The 19,772-nt window shown below is 41.0% G+C and overlaps 1 pseudogene across 1 annotated transcript; it reads right to left on the bottom strand.

Annotated features, from left to right (window-relative positions):
- Window positions 1-16,193: 16,193 nt before the first annotated feature.
- On the bottom strand, window positions 16,194-16,946 carry LOC308566255 (proteasome subunit alpha type-6 pseudogene; annotated as a pseudogene). The gene has a single exon. The product of its transcript is annotated as a proteasome subunit alpha type-6 pseudogene (transcript).
- Window positions 16,947-19,772: the final 2,826 nt, after the last annotated feature.

The raw sequence follows: 19,772 nt of genomic DNA, 5'->3' as shown, positions 1-19,772 counted from the left end.
TATTGACAAGGAACCACTTTAGGATGTGTAGCTGAATACCCTCTGCTATTGAAAATTGAAAGGAATGTAGTAAAGGCAGACATTCTGGTCTATGCTGCTGATTGAATGCTATCATCTTTTACTAAGAGAGGTCCTAACAGATCACCCCAATTCTTAGTTGTTAGAAAGCATGACCCAAGAACCCAAGACAACCACTCTAGAATCAGCATAGTCATTAATGGCTTTAGTCCTGCAACATTTCATTGGCTCACTTTCAACTATTTTATTTGTTAAGTTTTATCATTTAGCTATTCAATATATCTCAACCTGAAGCAATTTGCAACCCACCCCACCAGAGAACACTTGACAATGTCCAGTAACATTGTTGGTTGTCACAACTAGAGGAGTGAGGTGTGGCAGGGTGGGCAGAGAATACTACAGGCATCTAGTACCTAGAAGCTGACTGGGGAAGCTATTAACATCCTGTAATGTACTGGACAGCCCCCATGCCAGAGCTATCTGGCCCAAAATAGGAAGAGTGCCAAGGCTGAGAATCCCTCAGTCACACAGAAATAGTTTTTTAATTAAGATGATTATATTCTTGGAAGGTTGAACAAGAGGTTATACTGCTTAATACTACAAATTCCCTGGGTTCTTTGTTGATGAATTTTTATGGCCATATTGGGAAATTGGTCACAACTCTTTGAAGTATTTCCAGAAAAAATATGTTACAATCATGCTTTTGAATGAAAAACATTGAAGCTTTCACTTGCATGTTAGAGCTTGTACTGGACACACCCAGAGTGGTTTTCAGTTCATAGTCTTGGCCCTCTGTGTATTGTGATTAGCAGCTTTAACTTTCATAGAAGAATGTCCTCTCTACACTCACTGTGGTTCAAGAACCACCCTTCGTCAGCCTCACTATCTACACTCAAGCTCTTGCCCAAGAACATCACTGCAGCAGGGACAGCTAGCACCCAACACAGACTACCACTCCCTTTCACAAGGGAGCATCATTTTCAGATAGTAGCCATTTCCTCTCTTTCTCAGCACAACCCCCACCCACCCCTTTGCATCTAAACATAGTCAATTGTGTGTGTCACTTCTGGGCTGATATGATTGAGAAGCAGGCCCACCATCACCTTGTCGTCTTCTATCTGCTAATTGGGAGTGGAGCCACAAGGTGGATGGAGCCCAGGTCCCTGAGTCACCCTCTGGAGGTGAGTCTCCCACCCATCAAGGACACCTGCTTGGACTTTACATGAGCAGAAGTACACTCATGGTAAGTCACTGAGATTTTGAGATTTGTCTATTACAGTAGGTATTGTTACCTAACCTAACCTCAAACACTTCACCTCTCACTTTCTTAGTCAGTTTTAAAAATCACTGTTTATAGAGGATCATCTGAAGCAAAGGTCAGCAAACCAGAGCCCGTGGGCCAAACCCAGCTTGCTGCTGCCTGTTTCTGTATGGCTGCAGTCCACAAGCTAAGAACGGTTTTCACACATTTAAGTAGCTGGAGGAAAAAAGACTCTAAAGAATAACATTTTGTGACACATGACTATATAAGAAATCCTCATTTTAGTGTTCCTTAGTAAAGTTTTACTGGACCCCAGCCACACTCATTTGTTCACAGATTCTCTGTGGTTGCTTTTACCCCACGATGACAGCACTGAGGAGTTAGCTGAAGCAGAAACTTCATGGCCCTAACATCTAAAATATTTACTTACTATCTCGCCCTTGACAGAAAATGTTTGTCAACCCTTGGCTTGAAAGATATGCAGATCATCCATTCATCTAGATATAATGTTTAGAAATTGTCTCCTGACCCTTTTTTGGCAGGAGAAAGTCTGGATAGAGACCAGAAAGCCTGGGGTTCATGCTTGATCTACTTCGCGTTCACCTCTTGTAGAACAGCTTTCATTGAATAGTTCCAAGTCACTATTGCAGGGCTATTTTTGAGAATCCCAGGAGATATTTCTCTTAGGTCTCAGGACCGGGATAATCTGAACCACTCCTCTGAGACAATCCTTATCACAAAATATTTGCTTGGGCTCTGAGGATGCTCTAAGCCAAATCTATAGCCCCATCTTCAATGAACAGACTCTTAGATGAATTTCTTGAACACTAACACTACCCTGGAATTATTTTATTGCCCTACACTTTTTCCTTTGCCTCCATCACTTTCTTTAAAACTTTCACTCAATTGCAAATGTTTCTCCAAGCTGCTTCAGAAATCCTTTTTTGAATGAGGCAAAATAGGAATCAATAAAAATGTAAACAAAAAAAAACTGTGAACTGTATTACATCATTATAAATGTGCTTAATTGTTCTGTCATCAACTTCTCTATGATGGGAACTATGTCTCACAAAATCCCCTTGACTATATGATTGTGGATCTCAGAGGGGAAGTTGAATGAGATATGGGGGCATAAGCAGCAGCCATTGGGGTCTAAAGGCCTCACATGTTAGAGAAGGTGAGAGACACTCACAGGCTGATTCTCTTCAGGATTAGCTCCTCTTGTAGTTCTTTCCCAATTGCCAGCCCTATGGACCAGTAGTGAGCCCAGGTCCCACCACCAGACACTTTACTTCAAACCTGCAGAAGTACTAGCCATGCCAAACCCTCCACCTTCCACAGACTTCTACACCAACCCTCCTTGCAAGGCAACTCCAGCTGCAGGATGTGCCCATCCTCCCCATTTTCCTGCAAGTTTCAGCTCAATTACCAGCATTAGGGCTGGTTAGTGACTCTTCAATCCCCTTCTCAGACCTGTGCTCTCCCAAACACTCTCATAATTGTGTAAAGTATAATTCCTCTAAATTCCTTATTCCACAATACCCATAGTGATTCAACTTCCCTGACTGAACCTGGACCAATACAGATAATGTAACATTTTATTACCAGTAAGATTAATAGTGAAGAACACTTCCCTCTCCTAACTCCTAACTTCTGTTATTGACCACATGTGATCTTCTCATTAAATGAAAATGTCCTCATTTCTTGATCCTAATCCAAAGAAGAACCCTTTTTAATTCTGCAAAGTTCCATCCAGTGCTGTGAAAATTTCTCAAGTTTCTGGCCCATGGGAAGGTGCAGGCTATTAGAATGGATGGACTCAGCATCACTTTGAGTCACTTCCTCCCTCCTACTCTCACAAGAGAGTTGGTGTGGCCATCTCCCAAGTGTTTTCTCTCTAGGAAACAGAAGGTGACATTTTCCCTGGCCACTTGGAACCAAGAAACACCCTCCCTGCTCATGCAGGTTTCCTAAATATTCTCTCAGATCCAGCACAATAGCACCCGATCTGAGTCATGAGTGACACTGATTGCCTTCTTGGTGTATTTTGAAAGATATTGGAATTCAGTCATTAATAATTCATCCTTTGGGCTATACCAGCCACCAATGCTTCTTCTGCATTTAGAGTTTCTTTTAAAAATGCAAATACTTCTAAAAGACACAATAATAATAGCAAACAACTATATAGCTCTTTCTAAGTGCCAGAAACTGCTCTGGGCACATCACAGATATTAACTCACCTAAACCTCCCAACGATCCTTTGAGGGAGTTACTTAGTTCTCCATGCAGCAATACCAACCTACCCCACCCCACCATGCCTCAGCCAGTCTTCCACAGCTAACCACCTTCCTGCCCAGGACCAGCTCAGACCCACCCTAATTTCTGTGTTCATTCTTGTGCTTGGCTAGCAGAGAGTAGAGGGATTGGGATAGGACCACTATTGGTCCTAGAAGTTGGAAGCTGTCATTATACTAGAATTAAGTGATCCTTTCCTTTATCTGAAAAAAAGACTGGAATATTTTGAAGAAAAAATTTTTAAAGTGTCTATTAGCCACTTTTATGAAGAGACTTTTTAAAAATCTTGTTGCTGTTATTACTAGTTACACCACATCAAAAAAATGTTTACAAAAATCAAAATAAAAGAACGGTTTTATCTCAAATTATCCCTCAACAAACAGTTCAGAATTGAGGTAATGATATCTTTCCCCAAATGCATTATTACTCCTATATTCTCTGTCTTATTTAATGGCCTCTTCATTCATCAACCTGGACCCAGGGAGCATCCTCACCTCGTCCCCACCTTTGTCCACCCTTCTGTCCACACTCAGTTAATCCATGCGTTAACCTATCAGTTTGGGGCACCATAATCAATGGCCAAAACCTGTTGTGTCCACATCAAGCTCCAGGCTAATCCCATCCAAGACCAGCTCCAAAAGCTAATGCTAAGACTGTAAGAGGGAAAAATGGTGCTTAGGAAACAAATTCTTCCTTCTGCTTTATCTTCAGCCAGTCTGGGAGAATCTTATTTAAATGCTTTGAGGAAGATAGGTGTGCAATTAAGTGTTATCTGTCATCTTAGCTAAATGTTTGCAAGGCCCAAATTAAAATTCTGAGGTGGAACACATTTATCTTCCAAACAGGGGAAGGCCAGGCTGCTCCCGTAGCATGCTCATATCTCCCTCCCCAGAGCCAAGTCCTCTTCTGGGTGGTTAATCCCCAGAGGGTTGAAACTACCCAGTTAAGCCCACATGGCAACAGGTGCAACCACCAGTCTCTTCAGAGACTGGAGGCACCTAAGGGCTTGACCTGGAATTGGAGAGTGGAATTCGTGGGATAGGATTGCATTAAAGGCAGAGAACATTTTTTAAAATAATTAAGTTCATGGATAAATCCCCAGAAGTGGAATTGCTGGGTCCTGAGGTGGTGGATGGAGGTGGAAGAAGGTATAGGGAGGGTAAATGGTGATGGGGGAAAAATAAAATAAAATAAAGAAAAAATAATAATAAATTTTCCATGTAGACAATTATATCACCTGCATGTTATGCTAATGTTAAGTTAATTTTGTCTTCTCTTATCACTGATGTGCCAAATCCACTGTGGTGCTTTTGTAAATAAAGTTTTATTGATACAAAATAAATAAATAAAATAATTAAGTTCACTTCCTCTTTAATCTCCTGTGTTGACTTCTGTTCTCATCACTCTCCAGAAATTACCCTCACCAAGTCACAATTGACCACCTGCTTACCTCTGGTGGCCTTTCCTTGCCTAGTCCCAACTTGAGCTCCTGAGCTTTCAGGCCCCCTTTCTCTTGAACTTTCCTCTTAACTGGTTCTCCTACAGATCCCCTTTCACCTCTCCGTTTCCTCCTCTAGATTTGTTGAAGGTTCCACTTTCTCCCCCCATCTTCTAACTGCCAGTATTTGCCAAGGATCAGTCCCTGGGTCTCCACTTGTCTCCCTCCATACCTTGTCCCTGGAAGAGACAACCACTTCTACCCTAATTGACCCCAACACTGTCTCCGCCGGGTGAACTAGTCACAGATACTGTCGTCACCTCTACCTGTAACAACGCTTCTCAATTTCTGTGCCTTTTTAAAGAGTTGTGCTATCATTTTACCCTCCAAGATTAAAACTGAAGGGTCCTCTCTGTCTCTTGTCCTCATTATTCAACCAGACCCAAAGTTTGTCCACTTCCTAGCTAAACCCCATCGCTGTTTCCATTGCCACCCCTCTAAAATGAGACTTCAACACATACCCACATAAAGACCCCAGCCTCCTAACTGGTTTCCATCATCATAGTTCTGAGTGCTGATTCTAGGCTCTATTAAAAAGGCCATATTTGGCTCATTTGAGTTCCAAGTGTATCATTTAGAGTCATTCTTATCACTTCTACTTTGGATTCACAACTTTTAAGTCAGATGCAAAGAATGAACTCCCCTTTCATCCATTCCTATTCTGGTGATATATTGGGATATTGGATAATCTAAAATTCTAGACAAAATATTTTTTAAAACTTTTTGAAGGCACAAGAGAACACTGATGAGCAGATAGAAACTATAAAGGATTTGAGCTTTAAAAGAAAAAAATATGCTGCATTAGATCCATATTTATCTTATCTATCCCCTAAGGATTGTGTGGCATGGTGCATGGGAACAGAGCTCAAGTAGAAAGCATCAGCCTTACTGGGCTAAGGAGTCAGAGGTCAAAGTTTGGGAAAGCAGCTGGACATTGAAGGGGAAAATCCTGGAAAGAAGTGAGCCACAGAGGAGGAACCCCAAAATCTATGCGCAAATCCCCCTCAAGTCCTTGTATGACTGTGAATTGAACATGTTCAGAAAAAAAAAATCCAAGAAACCCAGCAGAGAGCAATAACTAAGAGGCTAAATGTATATGCAGACATTTTAAGAACTGTCTGATACTGAAGACACTGAATTTTAAGTTTGAACTTCAAACTAATTTAAAGGGCCTTACTTTTCCAGCAAAACCCCATAAGTGCCATATCTTAGGAGTAAGAAATATATCCCAAGACTAAGGGCTAACCCCTAGGATTAAGGGGAAAGTAGCCCTGTCATAATGGAGCAAAAATGAGGCCTCCAAATAACTGAGTGATCCACCAGTAATTTAACTTCTAGCTAGAACAAAACTCAACCCTCTTTGGAGTAAGATAGCTAAACCCACCACCTCTGTGATATAATATCCAATATTAAATATATCACAAAAAATTATCAGACTTACGAGGAAGCAGGAAATTGTGACCCATAGTCAAGAGAAAACAGTCAATGGACACAGACATTGGCAACTCATATGTTGGAATTAAAAGACAGGGTTCTAAAATAACAATGATAAATATGTTAAAGCATCTCTGGGTGAATATGATGGATAAAAGGATGGGAAGTTTCAGGAGAGAGATGAAAATTATTTTAAAAATAACTAAATGGAGATTATAAAACTGAAAATTCTAATATCTGATTTTTTAAAATTTATTGGATAAGATTAAGAGTAGATTAAACAATGTAGAGGAACAGATTAGTGAATTTAACAATAAGTCAATAAAAATTATCCAAACTAATGCACAAAGAAATGAAAAAAAAAAACATTAAAAGAAAGGAAGAAAATTTCAATGATTTGTGAGATAGTAAGAAGGCATAGGCAACTGGAATCCCAGAAAAATATGAGAGACAATTGAGCAGAAAGAATGTTTGAAAAAATACGGACAAAATTTTTTCTAACTTTTATTAAAAACATCAATTTACAGACTCAAAAAGCTCAGCAAACCTTAAGTATGACATATACAAAGAAAACTACATTACCAGTTAAATTTCTGAAAACTGCAGAGAATGAGAAAATCTTAGTAAAACTGCAAAAGAGGAGAAAACATTGCATACAGAGAGAATCAACGATAAGAATGATGACTACTTTCTTTCCAGAAATGACAGAGGCCAAAAGACAATAGAATGATATCTGTGAAGCGCTGAAAGGATAACACTGTCAAATTAGGATTCTATATCCGGTGACAATAACCTTCAAAACTGAGGCTGGAATAAAGATATTTCAGGTAAATGAAATCTGAATTTATCATCAGGAAATCCACATATGAGAAATGTTAAAGGAAGTTCTTCAGGCGATAAGGAAGTAATACCATATGAAAATTCAGATGTACAGGAAGGAACGAAAATCACCAAAAATGGTAAATATATGGGAAAAAATACTTTTAAATCTTTCTTTCTTTTATTAAATGATTAAAATATAATTGACTGTTTAAAGCAAAAATAACAATCTATTATAAGGTACATACCTTTGTGGAAGTAAAATATATAACTACATCCGAGCACCTCCTGTTTTCTTTCCTGCTACCTAGCCATCCCTAAGGGATGAAGAAGGGCCCTTCAAATTGGCCACCTCAAGACCCTCAAATCAACTGCACAATGACCATTAATATTCTCTTTGGTTAGGAAGAAACCAAAACCCAGTTATGTAAGGTTCCTGAGCTCTTGTTAATTCTCCCTAGAAAGAGAGCCTGTTGATTCTATTCAGGAATCGAGCATTGAAAGCCTCTTCTCTCCACGGCTTCCACATTTTGCTTCCTCTCTTGTCTAGTTAAGCCTTATTCATCCTTCAGATCTCAGCTCAAATATCATTTCCTCAGAAACTCTCTCACTGATCTCCCCTCCACCCCCATCATGCCCCATATCTGTGTCCATGCCTGAATGTCCTGTTCAGTCTCTTAGTTCCTCTGGACAAGGCACCACCATAGTCATTCCCCCAGAACCCAGAGGCTGAGCCCACACGACCACTGCTGAGTTCATGGAATACATGCCTACCTGTATAGTGTTTACCTGCCTACCAGGATATTCATCTCTTCCGAGCTCTCTGGACCTTCTTGATGCTGATTGGCCTCCAGTCTGAACTTCTCATCGCCAACTGTGAGATTCTTCTTGCCAGGGCCACCTCCTTTTCCTCAGTCCATCCACTTTGCTGGTCATGGCCAACCTTATTCTGCTCCATCCTCTTGCCAATAAATTCCATGTTATGTCTGTGTAAGACTGAGCCTTGGGGAATGCCCATACTTAGAGGCAGGAGAAAGGCAAGAAGATAGTTCAGACCAGCCAGAGCTGAGAACCCATCCTAGGTATTCCTACGGTACCTTCATAGTACTCAGGACATTCTATTACCTTTGGTCGAGAGCCCTGTTCTTCATTGTCTCCCAGTGCCCAGCGCAGAGTCTGGCTGCATATATGCATTCACTCAATATTTGTTGAATAAATAAAAACCCAAAGAGTCTGAAAAGACCCAGAGGAAATGGACTTACTAAAGTGAAGGAAGGAAAGTTTCGAGAAAGTATTAGGAACTTTATTTCCCCCACCCCACCTCTTGCAGCACCGGTGTGGCAGTTGGTAGGTCACATTCACCCAGGAGAAGCTGGATGAATGCCTGTCCATTCCTGATGCCTTGAAGTCATGCCTCTGAAAGAGGGTTTCAATGATGGTCATTTTTTTCTTTTACTAAAAGACATTACATAATGAAGTAAGTGGCATTACTGCCATAAAGGCCTCAGATTAATCAGATAACATAATCTTAGTATATTCTCTGCAATTATCTCAGTGTACTTCACGTTTACCTCTAATTCAGTGGTTCACAGTCCTGGTGTGACTACTCTAAAGGGGTTTCTAATTATTTCAAATATATCAACAGGCTCTCCAAATGGTTTAAATTCATATTCACCTTAATACAGATTCCCAGGGCCCAGCCTAGACATATTTAATAGGACTCCCTGGAGTTGGGCTTAGAAATCTGCATTTTTAATAGATTCTCAGATTATTCTGATGCAACACTTTGGAATCATTGGTCTATTTCAGCCCTTTTGTTCTCTGGATGAGCAAACTGAGTCAGGATTAAGGCCAGAATCCAGGCTTCCTGACTCCAATTCCAATACTCTTGCAGCTATAGTGCACAGCTTCAGTCCCCAGACTCTTGCTCCTGGCTTCTGGGAAACTGAGCGAGGCTTAATTACATAATCTTACTTTTACTGGCCTTGCTCCTAAATGCTATGCAGCCTGATGGGGGCAGGAAGAGGGGTGGGCAGTGGGTGTGGTGTAATGTGATCAGCTCTGAGGGGCTTTTTCAGCCACAGTGGCAGAGGCTGTGAGCTGGGACATGAGCCACTGTCCCACTGGTCTGCTGGGAGTCCCACCACCCACCAGCTGTCTTCCTATTCAGGCTCCACTCAACCTCTCCCCACTCCATTTGTCAACAACTCCCAGAGATGAGAAAAAGGAGACAGCTATGCAAGTGTGTCCTTGGAACCAATGGCACAAAGAAAGAAACCTAGAGGTTGTTGCAGGAAAGGCTGCTTGGGCTGTTTCCATAGCAACATCATCATCCCTGCCCTAGCAGCTACGTGCTGCCTGGCATGTGCACTTTCCCAGGTCCTTGGAGGACACTGCTGTCTCTCACAGGTTCAGGGTTCAGGAGTCAGTTGTTAATCCTGGTATTTAGATAATAATATCCAAGACATCCGTGGGACCTTGAGCCAGCAGAAACTGAGTGCCCATGTCTGCGGACCATCCAGGGAGATCCAGAACTTGGGCACCTTTACCTTCCTCCTCCTGCCACAGGAGCTGGCATGCAGCAGGTGCTTACATACTGTTGGATGAATGGCTGAGCAAATGAGAGCATCTCGATGGCTATAGTAAGCTCCTTTGCTCAAGGAGGTGAGAGAGAACCAGAGCAGAGCCTGGAGGGGAGGAAGTGTAGGCCCTCCCCAATTATGGAGGACACCCATCCATCTCCAAATCACTTCTAAGAGCCTCCCTTCTGCATTCCTCACACACCCAGTGTCTGCTGGTTTCTCTGAGCTGCAAGCCACAAAGTGTTACCCCGCCCAGAGGCATGCTCCCCTCCCTCTACAGAACCCTCCTCCCGCAACTCCCACCCCCAAAACACATGCACTTTGGGAGAGAGGTATGCAGCAGTGAATCACCAGGTGTGGAATTTCTAGCACCAGAGATGAAACTGCTTTTAGAAAAGGAGAGGGGACTCTTAGAGTCCTGAAAATTATTGCTATCATAATCATAGCCTGGAACATATTTAAAAACAGATCTTCAATATCTTCTTCCTTTGAAAGTGGTTTTGATATACGTAAGGGAACATTTTATTGCTGTGAGCATATCCTTGACTATGTTTCTTAAGAAAATCACTAAACCCAATCTAGTACCTTGGAAGTCCCACAGCACCCTGTGTTTCTTAGGAAAAGCACTGAACACAATCTAGTACCTTGGAAGTCCCACAGCACCCTGCCAACAGCATCCATTACCCCATGGTCACTAAGCCTGAAAGGCTCAGTTCTTGGAGTATACATGCAGTTGATTAATTTTTCAATTGGTTTTCATATTTGGAAATAGCAAACAAATTTGGTGAACAAGTTAGATAAATAAGCTGGATATTGCCATTTGAGATAAAAGATTCCTTACAGCTTTAATCAAGTGATAACTACTTTGGCTTTCTTTGGTTTGGTTTTATTTGTGTGGGTTTTGTTTTTACAGGGTCAGTGAGTAATTCAGGAAGAATTCCACATGTGTCACCTGATCAGGCACCATCTCAGGCCCTGGGGATGGCGAGAAGTGGGCCTGGGATGGGATGGGGCTCCCTGCCCTGGACATGAAAGGGGGTCTAATCCACTAGGTTGACAAAGAGGCAACCACAGGGCATAACTCCTTTCCCTCTCCCCAGTTCTCCTCAGGCCTCATCCCCTCTGAAACCTCCAATCCTCCAGCTCCTTCCCTTGTTTACTGTCTGCTCGGTGTCCTCGGGTGCGAAAACTGCTAGAGAAAACTCAGCCACATGGATGGCCATCGCGGAAGGTTTGTGGGGCCCTCAAAGCTGCTAGCTATTACCTTCTGAGCCTCCCCAGTGCTTGCTTGCTTCCACACAACAGTTGCTTTAAATTTTAACCACTGGTTTTTGCCCCCCTTACCCCTCCCTTGCCCCCACTCCCAAAGCCACCATCTTCTGACTCACTAGCAGCAGATAACTATCTCATTTCCTCAGAAAATCAAGGCCGTGTGGCTGGAGCTTCAGTCTCCCAGTTCCTCTGGACAAGGCACCACCCCAGTCAAGCCCTCGTCAAGGCAGCATTCCAAGGCCATTAGAACTTCATCTTTCAGAAGTGAAGGGCCTGACACAGGCTTTGAAACCACAATTTCTCCCAGGGCACATCTTAGGACTCAGCTCCAAACCAATGCCTTTCTGAAGATCCTGGTGCAGATGTCCACCCAGTCTGTCAGCAGACCCAGACAACATGGAAAGAAAGGCTCTGGATGGCAGCCTGCCCTGGGAGTTAAAAGCCCAACTGGGAGGTTTCAACAACAAGTAGCCATGGTATCCGACTACCCAGCAGCAAATGAACCAGCTGACTCCACACGACCACTGCTGTATTCAAGGGATGCACACCTACTTGTCTAGTTTTCACCTGCCTACCAGGATGTTAATCTCTTCTGAGCTCTTTGGACCCTCTTGCCCCCAGTTTTATCTTTCTAGGGACCAATCCTCCCCTTATCTTAGGGAAGGAGGTGTGTCTGCTCCTGCCCAAGGCTAGGGCTTCTCTCCTGATCCTGATTTCACTCCCCAAATAACTGGCCTCATCAGCCTTTTCCTTTCTTCTGATGTTACCCCTGCATCACGTGAACATACTCAGGTCCTCCCCTCAGCTGTTTAAAAACAAAAGCAGACATGCCCTGGCCAGATAGCACAGTTGGTTAGAGCATTGTCCAGATACCCCAAGGGTGCAGGTCCGAGCCCCTGTCAGGGCACATACAAGAATCAACTAATGAATGCATAAATAAGTGGAACAACAGATCGATGTTTCTCTCTCACTCTCTCTCTCTCCTCCCACCTCATTCCTCTCTCTCTAAAATCAATTTTTAATTTTTTTTAAAGCAAAGGCAGATAACAACAAACCCTTTATTCCACCAGATTCCATTTTATAGTACTTTTTCTCCTCAGTGAAGCTGTATTGAAAGACAAAAGAATTATTTTGGAGAGGTTAAACATTCAGAAGGTTTTCTTTAAAAATCAATATTAAGAAAACACACAATGAAAAATGTCAGTTTCATATCCCAGTCCTCTTCCCAGAGGACACTTTTCTTACCATTTTATTACATGCATAGAATTATGTCTATTTTATACCTTTCTCTGTTTTAAACTTGCCATTTTCACATAATGACAATCATCCTATATAGCATATCTAGATATGTCTTATTTTTTAACATCCTCCCTTGTACTCCAAAGTACAATTCTTCAGTTGCTAGATGTTTGGATCTATCTCTTACTATTTCAAAAATATTGTAGTTAATAATCTTATACACATGTCATTTTGTATATAAATAGTTGTGTAAAATAAGTTCCTAGATGTGGAATTATGAGATCAAATTGTGTGCACATTGAGAATTTTAATTGATATTGCCCACCTTAGAAAATATATCAATGTATGTTATATCTTATTGCCACCAGCAATAAATAAGAATGACTTTTTCCTAAGGCCCTTACCAACACGTTGAATTAGCCAACTTTATAAAATCTTTCTCAACCTAAGTGAAAATGATATCTTAGTGTATTTTTAATTTCATTTTCTCTTTCAATTAGTGAGAATGGTCTTTTTTCATATGTTTAAGAACCTTTCGTATTTTCTATAAACTGTCTTTTTATAACTTTACCCATTTTTACATCGAGTTGCTCTTTTTCTTATCGATTTGTGGAAGCTCTTTTTTTATTATTTTATTTTTTTTATTCTCACATATATGCCATTTATAAATGGACTATCTTTAGATAGTGTGGTACAAATAATTCACCTTGTAATAACCCAAATTTCTTCATCTTGTCCACAAAGATGTAGAGCTTTTTCAGTTACCATATAAAAAGGGTTGCACTAAGCCAGCCACCTTGCTAAGACTGCATATGAGATAACCACACAGGCTTCTTCTTTTTCTTTTCTTTTTTAATATATCTTTATTGATTTCAGAGAGAGGAAAGGAGAGGAAGAGAGAGAGAGATAGAAACATCAATGATGAGAGAGTCACTGATTGAGCCCGCAACCCGGGCATGTGCCCTGACAGGGAATCGAACCCCGATCGCCTGGATCCTAGGTCGACGCTCAACCTCTGAGCCACGCCCGGCCGGGCCACACAGGTTTCTTGAATATTTGTAAACTATTTTTTTTTTACATAAAATTACATTGTTAACAGTTTCTTATGTATCATCCAGAAATAGTCTGTATATCTAAAGCATAGTAACCAGATCTTTTTAAGATCTCTTTGCAATATTGCATGGTGTTGAACTAAGTGGATCTAGAAACTTCAAAGTGAAATAATAAATTCTTTGTGAAAATTTAATCAATTGCTCTCAATCCTTAAAATATCAAAATGATATAAGAAATACACAATATTTAGAATTTCTATATGTCAAATGATACAATAGTATCACCATACAGCGTGTTATGTGTTTACTTTTTTTAAGTTCTCTATCTTTATTGTCGAAAATATTACAGATGTCCCCTTTTTACCCCCATTGATCCGCTCCACCCCACATCCATCCCACCCCCATGTGAAAACTCTTTATAAGTTCCTTTTATGATAGGTTACCTATTTTTTCCTACTTGTTGTTTATGTTTTCCTTGTGCTGATGATGTTTTTGTAATGCAATTACATTGCTGAGCAACCATCACCACCATCTTTCGCCAGAACTTTGCACCTTCCGAAACCAAAACTCCACACCCAATAAACAATAACAGGCCACTACTAAATTTATCAGCTTTTTCTTTAGAATTTTTGAGTTTTATGTAACATATTAAAAAGCATTCTTTTTCCCCAGATTTTAAAAATATTCTACACTATTTATTTATTGCCAATACTTCTCAGCACTGACTGCATTCCAATCATGGAGGAGAGAGGCCTTTTTTAAAATACCAATACCTCCATTACCTCCAGGGATTCTAATTTAAACAGATAATTCTTTTTTATTATTTTTTAATCCTCAGGGGACGATATTTCCATTGACTTCTAGAGAGAAAGGAAAGAAGAGAGAAACATCAATGTGAAAGAGAAACATTGATTGGTGGCCTCCCATACATACCCCAACTGGGGATGGAATCCACAACATCATTTTACTACATGCATAGAATTATGCTGTTTTCACACAGTGACAATCATTCTATATAGCCCTGCCTGGGAATCGAACTAGAAACCTTTTGGTGCATGGGACGATGCTCGAACAAACTAAGCCACCTGGTCAGGGCTAAATAGTTAATTCTTAAGTAAATTCCCCAGGTGATTCTAAAGCTCAGCCAGCACTGAGAACCACTGTTTTTGCATATTTAAGATTTTATCTTTTATATTTAAGTCTTTGATTCATTTGGAATTTATACTAAGGTAAAACGTGATATGAAAATCAACCTAGTTTTTTTTCCAGATGGCAATTCAATTATTCCAATAACAAGTGATAAGTGTAAACTACCAAAACTGACTTCAGAAGAGAGAAGCCTCCGTCTCTCACCACTTAACATCTGGGTGATTTGGAGCAAATAACACAGAGAGTTATTTAAACTTCCGATGCCTCAATTTTTTCATCTGTAAAATGAGGATAATAATAATACCTCATAGAGTTATTTTGAGGATTAAAAAGGTTCATAAATGTAAAGCCCTTAGAACAGTATTGGGCCTTAGAAAAATACCATATTAATATTTGCTACTATATTTGCTACTACTCGTTTGGCTCAGCAAATGAACATGTGGAGAGCCAACCCAGATATGATAGAATGTTATATAATCATTATACTTTAAAAGAGTTTAGTTTAAGTGAAAAGAGTTATAAAATTAACTCATCTAGATTTTTTTTAAGTGTATACATTAAACAAACACTGTAAAAAATACACTAACAAATTAGCAGTGGTTATATTTGGGTGAAGGACTATCATGAATTCTCTTTTTTCTTCCTTAATCTTTCCTGTGTTTCTCAAATTGCCTACAATAAGCAGATGCTGCTTATATTCAGGAGGAAATGAAGAGGTTTAAAAATTGCTAGGTAAAGTGTATTGATCTAGATTCCATCCTTCAGCACATATGCTGTCCTGCCCAGCACAAGTCAAAGAGCCTGTTCTCTAGGTTGCATCCATGTCGTGGAGAGTTTTCCTGGGAGTGAGGGCCGAGCATTAGGACTCTGCCTCCAGGCTGGTACGCATGGCATTTTCTGGGCTATTCGAACCCAGCAATTGCCCTTGCATCCAGCCTGCATTGTGCTATCACTGTATCAATCAGGTCATTAAAGACCTTATCAAAAGCCGCAAAAGTCTCCATTTGTTCAGTCAACAAATATGGGTTGAGTCTCTATTATGCTCCAGATTTTGTGTCTATCATGTTTCCTTAATAGATGACTCTAGAAACAATATTAAGAAAAGAAAAAGGTCATGCTGACATCTTTTGTTTTTAGAAATCTCAGGCTGAATGCCCATGACTGCTGCTTTTTCAAAAGTCTCCTGAGCCCGGCCGGGAGTGGCTCAGTGGTTGAGCATCAGCCACTCGGATGTCAATTCCTGGTCAGGGTACATGCCTGGGTTGCGGGCTCGATCCCCAGTCAGGGGCGTGCAGGAGGCAGCCAGTTAATGACTCCCTCATCATTGATGTTTCTATCCCTCTCTCCCCACTCTCTGAAATCAATAAAGGTACATTTTTTTTATAAAAAAAAAAAGGCTCCCGAACTGTACTATTATTGTTGTTTTTTCCAAAAGCACTGTTTTTATTTCTAGAGTCCTAACCCCTTCAGCAGCAGGAGGAGTGGGAGTGGTCCCTTCTTCAATCCAGGGTCCTCCATGATATCGGCCTGTTGTTACCAAACATACAGGCAAGTGGCCTCATGCATTTGGCAGACTAACTACAATGTTTGGTCTCTGCTGGAGCAACAAGGTGAACGTCAAGGTCTGCTTCTGTAAGAATCCTGAATTTAGGATTTCCAACTGTAACTACTCCAACTTTTATTTCTGAAGGTTTGAAATCAGTTGATAGAACAATAGACAGGCATGTGATCGTAGTTTCCACTGTCTGTTGAAATATCTGGTCAAATTTTTTCTTCACTTTTTTTTTTTCCAAGAAAACTGGTTGACTTGGTTTAACTCCTGCTGCAGTGGCTTTAAACCCACAGTAGTAACCTGCAGGGTCACACCCGTACACCTGAGGGCCTTGGTCTTCATCTATACCCATTAAAATCATGTAGCTACCAAGAGGCCTCATTTCAGCCTCATTCTCCGTGTAAACCTGAGAAATATCAGCAGTTCTTTGACACAGCATGTCCATAGGAATCTCATAGCCCTACTTGTGTCTCCAATTAGCTGCCTCACAGCACATCCTCTGTACCTGGGACCTGCTAGCAGCTGTCATTCCAGTCATCACACAGCCAGTGTTTTCGATTATCTTGAATAAGTGAGTCACTGTGCTAGAATCCAATAATCTGTCAAATATTTTCTTCTCTGTGACAATTACTGCACTTTTTTTTTCTCTGACAGCTACTGCTGTAAGGCCACCCTAGTTAATAGCCTTAACAGCATATTCTACTTGGTAGCACCAGCTGTTGGGTGATAAAATGGTATTGTGATGGTCAAAACCAGGGCTAGAACCATGAAACATGACGGTGCACCCACTACTTCAAGCACATCTCTGGGCCCCATAGCTCCTGCACCAAGTGTATTATTATTATTATTATTATTATTATTATTATTATTATAAATAATCTAGTCTAGAACTTGTCTGGGATTGAAGCCAAACTCAGCCAGTGGTATTTGAACAAGCTGTGTTCTTCTCCCCCTGAGCATCCAAATGACTTTTATTCAGCTCTCTTCTTCCAGGCTTCTGTCACTGCCCTAAAATGGCCCAAAGAGCACCATTGGGACCAGTCCTCTATCTTGCAAGCCCTCCAGGACCTGGGGTATAATTTCTTTGTACCTGAAATCTAGAACTTAGTGAAAGCAGCAAAATCCTGGAAAGTCTTCCCCTATCTTGGCATCAATGTGAGAGAAGGTCAAGGGAATTCCAGATATTTTTTAAGTGCTAAAGAAAATATCTCCTAACTCACCCAAATTTTTTACAAGTATAAACTTCCAAATAGCATCAAAAAGGCTTATTTTTAAAATAAAATTTGAAAATTAAGGCAAATCTGTTCTTTCCTAACACATGAAAGACTGCTATAAACTGGTAGCTGATAAATCAATACTTCAAAAAGCTGAATAGTGATTACTGGAATGAATGAGTACTCTATAGTAACACAAAATAGGTCTATCTCACACAAACTACATATGACAGTTGCCAACTATATGAAAGCACTTTCCCCTTTAGAATTTAAAAGGGAATTAAATACATGACCCAAAGTTCTTTGTAAAAGTGGTCCAGGGACATTTAAAATGATGCTGTCTCTAGCATGGTGTATTAGTGTAGCAAGTAGAAACTTTTTCCAGGGGTCGTGATTTGTGGCAGCATCTATTTTACATACACAACATAGGACTTCTGAGAGCCTAGAGAGCACGAGTTTCTTAAACAAGTGATTCCAGAGGTTTGATCTCTAACAGTGGTTCTCAAATTGGAGGATGTCTCAGAACCCTCCAGAAGACACATTCAGATACAGATTGCTGGTCCCCACCACAGACTTTCTGACTCAGCAGGTCCGGGAAGGCAAAACATCCTAAGCCGAAGAAAAAGAAAGAAAAGGGTGAGGGACACTCTTGTTGGAGTGACTGATGCTTCTCTCACTAGGTGCAGAAATAGCAAAGGGGAAAAGCGTGGCGGTAACAGCTAACATTCGTGAGCGGTTCCAACGTGCTCTATACTCACGTGCATCGATTCATTTAAGCTTCCACCAACCTGAGGTGGAATCCTTGTCTTCATCATCATTATCATCATCTGCTTTCAACAGATGAGGAAACCGATGCAAACACTAGTAATTGGAAAAACCAGATTTGGACCCAAGAGTTTCAACTTCCATGTTAGCTTGCTTAACCCCACATGAAGAATCTTCCTGATAAATGTGAGCTCTCAGCACTCACCACCTGTCGTGAGGCTGGAGGCCCTGACCCCATAAGCACACACCCTCCTAGGCTGGTGGGACTTCTTGGCCGACTGAGGGCAAGACCATAAAATCAACAAACATTTATTATAGGCCACATCGCCATAGGCATTTTACATACATTAGCTCAATTCCCAACACCCTCCAAGGTAGATTTTTGTAATTTTCCCCATTTCATAGCTATTGCAAGAATTAAAAGAATGTACCTAAAGTGAGCATTGAATAAGTAGAAATTCATTTCATTATTCCCCCTCCGGTAGACACCTTTTACTGCCTCTGGTTATATTCCCAACAAGTTTCACCTTTAGAGAAGCTTTAGGCATTTATTTCAGATGTTCCCTGAGCTTTCTAGATTGTTCTAGGGCCCAACACTCATTTATGACTGTGGTTTCAAATCTGAGCTTCCAGGTGCTCCCCCAGCCCCCAGGGATCTGTTGATGGCAGGGTAGGTTTAGGGGGTGTAGAAGGCAGAGAAGAATGTGAGCTTCAAGGAGCAATTTTTTTTAAAATATGTCTTTATTGATTTCAGAGAGAGGAAGGGATGGGGGAGAGAGAGAGAAACATCAATGATGAGAGAGAGTCATTGATGGGCTGCCTCCTGCAAGCCCCCTGCTGGGGATCGAGCCCGAAACCGGGGCTTGTGCCCTGACTGGGAATTGAACCGTGACCTCCTGATGCATAGGTCGATGCTCAACTGCTGAGCCACGCCCGACTGGGCCAATTTCTTTATTTAATTTATCTTTATTGTTGAAAGTATTACAGATATCCTCCCTTTTCTTCCCCATTGATCCCCTCCACCCCACATCATCCGCCCCCCCCCCAGGCCTTCACCACACTAGTGTCTGTGTCCATGGGTTATGCACATATGCATATAAGATCTTTGATTAATCTCTCCCCACCCACTTCCCTACCCCCACCTTCCCGCTGAGATTCATCAGTCTGTTTCATGATTCTCTGTCTCTGGATCTATTTTGTTCCTCAGTCCATTTTGTTCATTAGATTCCACATATGGGTGAGATCATGTAAAACTGAATCAGGAAGAATCAGAAAACCTGAATAGGCTAACAACTGATGAAATTGAAGCAGTAATAAAAAAAACTCCCAGCAAACAAAGCCCTGGTCCAGACAGCTTCACAAGGGAACATTCTAATTCTTTAAGTTGTAGGGTTAGATAGTTTACTAAAAATTTTTCTTGCTTTTTGAGGTAGGCCTCTAGTGCTATGAAATTCCCTCTTAGGTCTGCTTTTGCTCTGTCCTGTAGATTTTGGGTTGTTGTGTGTTCATTTTCATTTGTTTCCAGGAAGTTGTTGATTTCTTTCTTGATCTTATGGGTAACCCATTCATTGTTTAATGACATGTTATTTAGCCTCCACGTGTTTGAATATTTTTGAGTGTTT

Source organism: Miniopterus schreibersii (assembly GCF_964146895.1).
Source record: "Miniopterus schreibersii genome assembly, chromosome: 13".
Classification (NCBI taxonomy): domain Eukaryota; kingdom Metazoa; phylum Chordata; class Mammalia; order Chiroptera; family Miniopteridae; genus Miniopterus; species Miniopterus schreibersii.
Note: the sequence above shows the minus strand (reverse complement) of the source record. Positions and strands in the feature narration are given on the sequence as shown.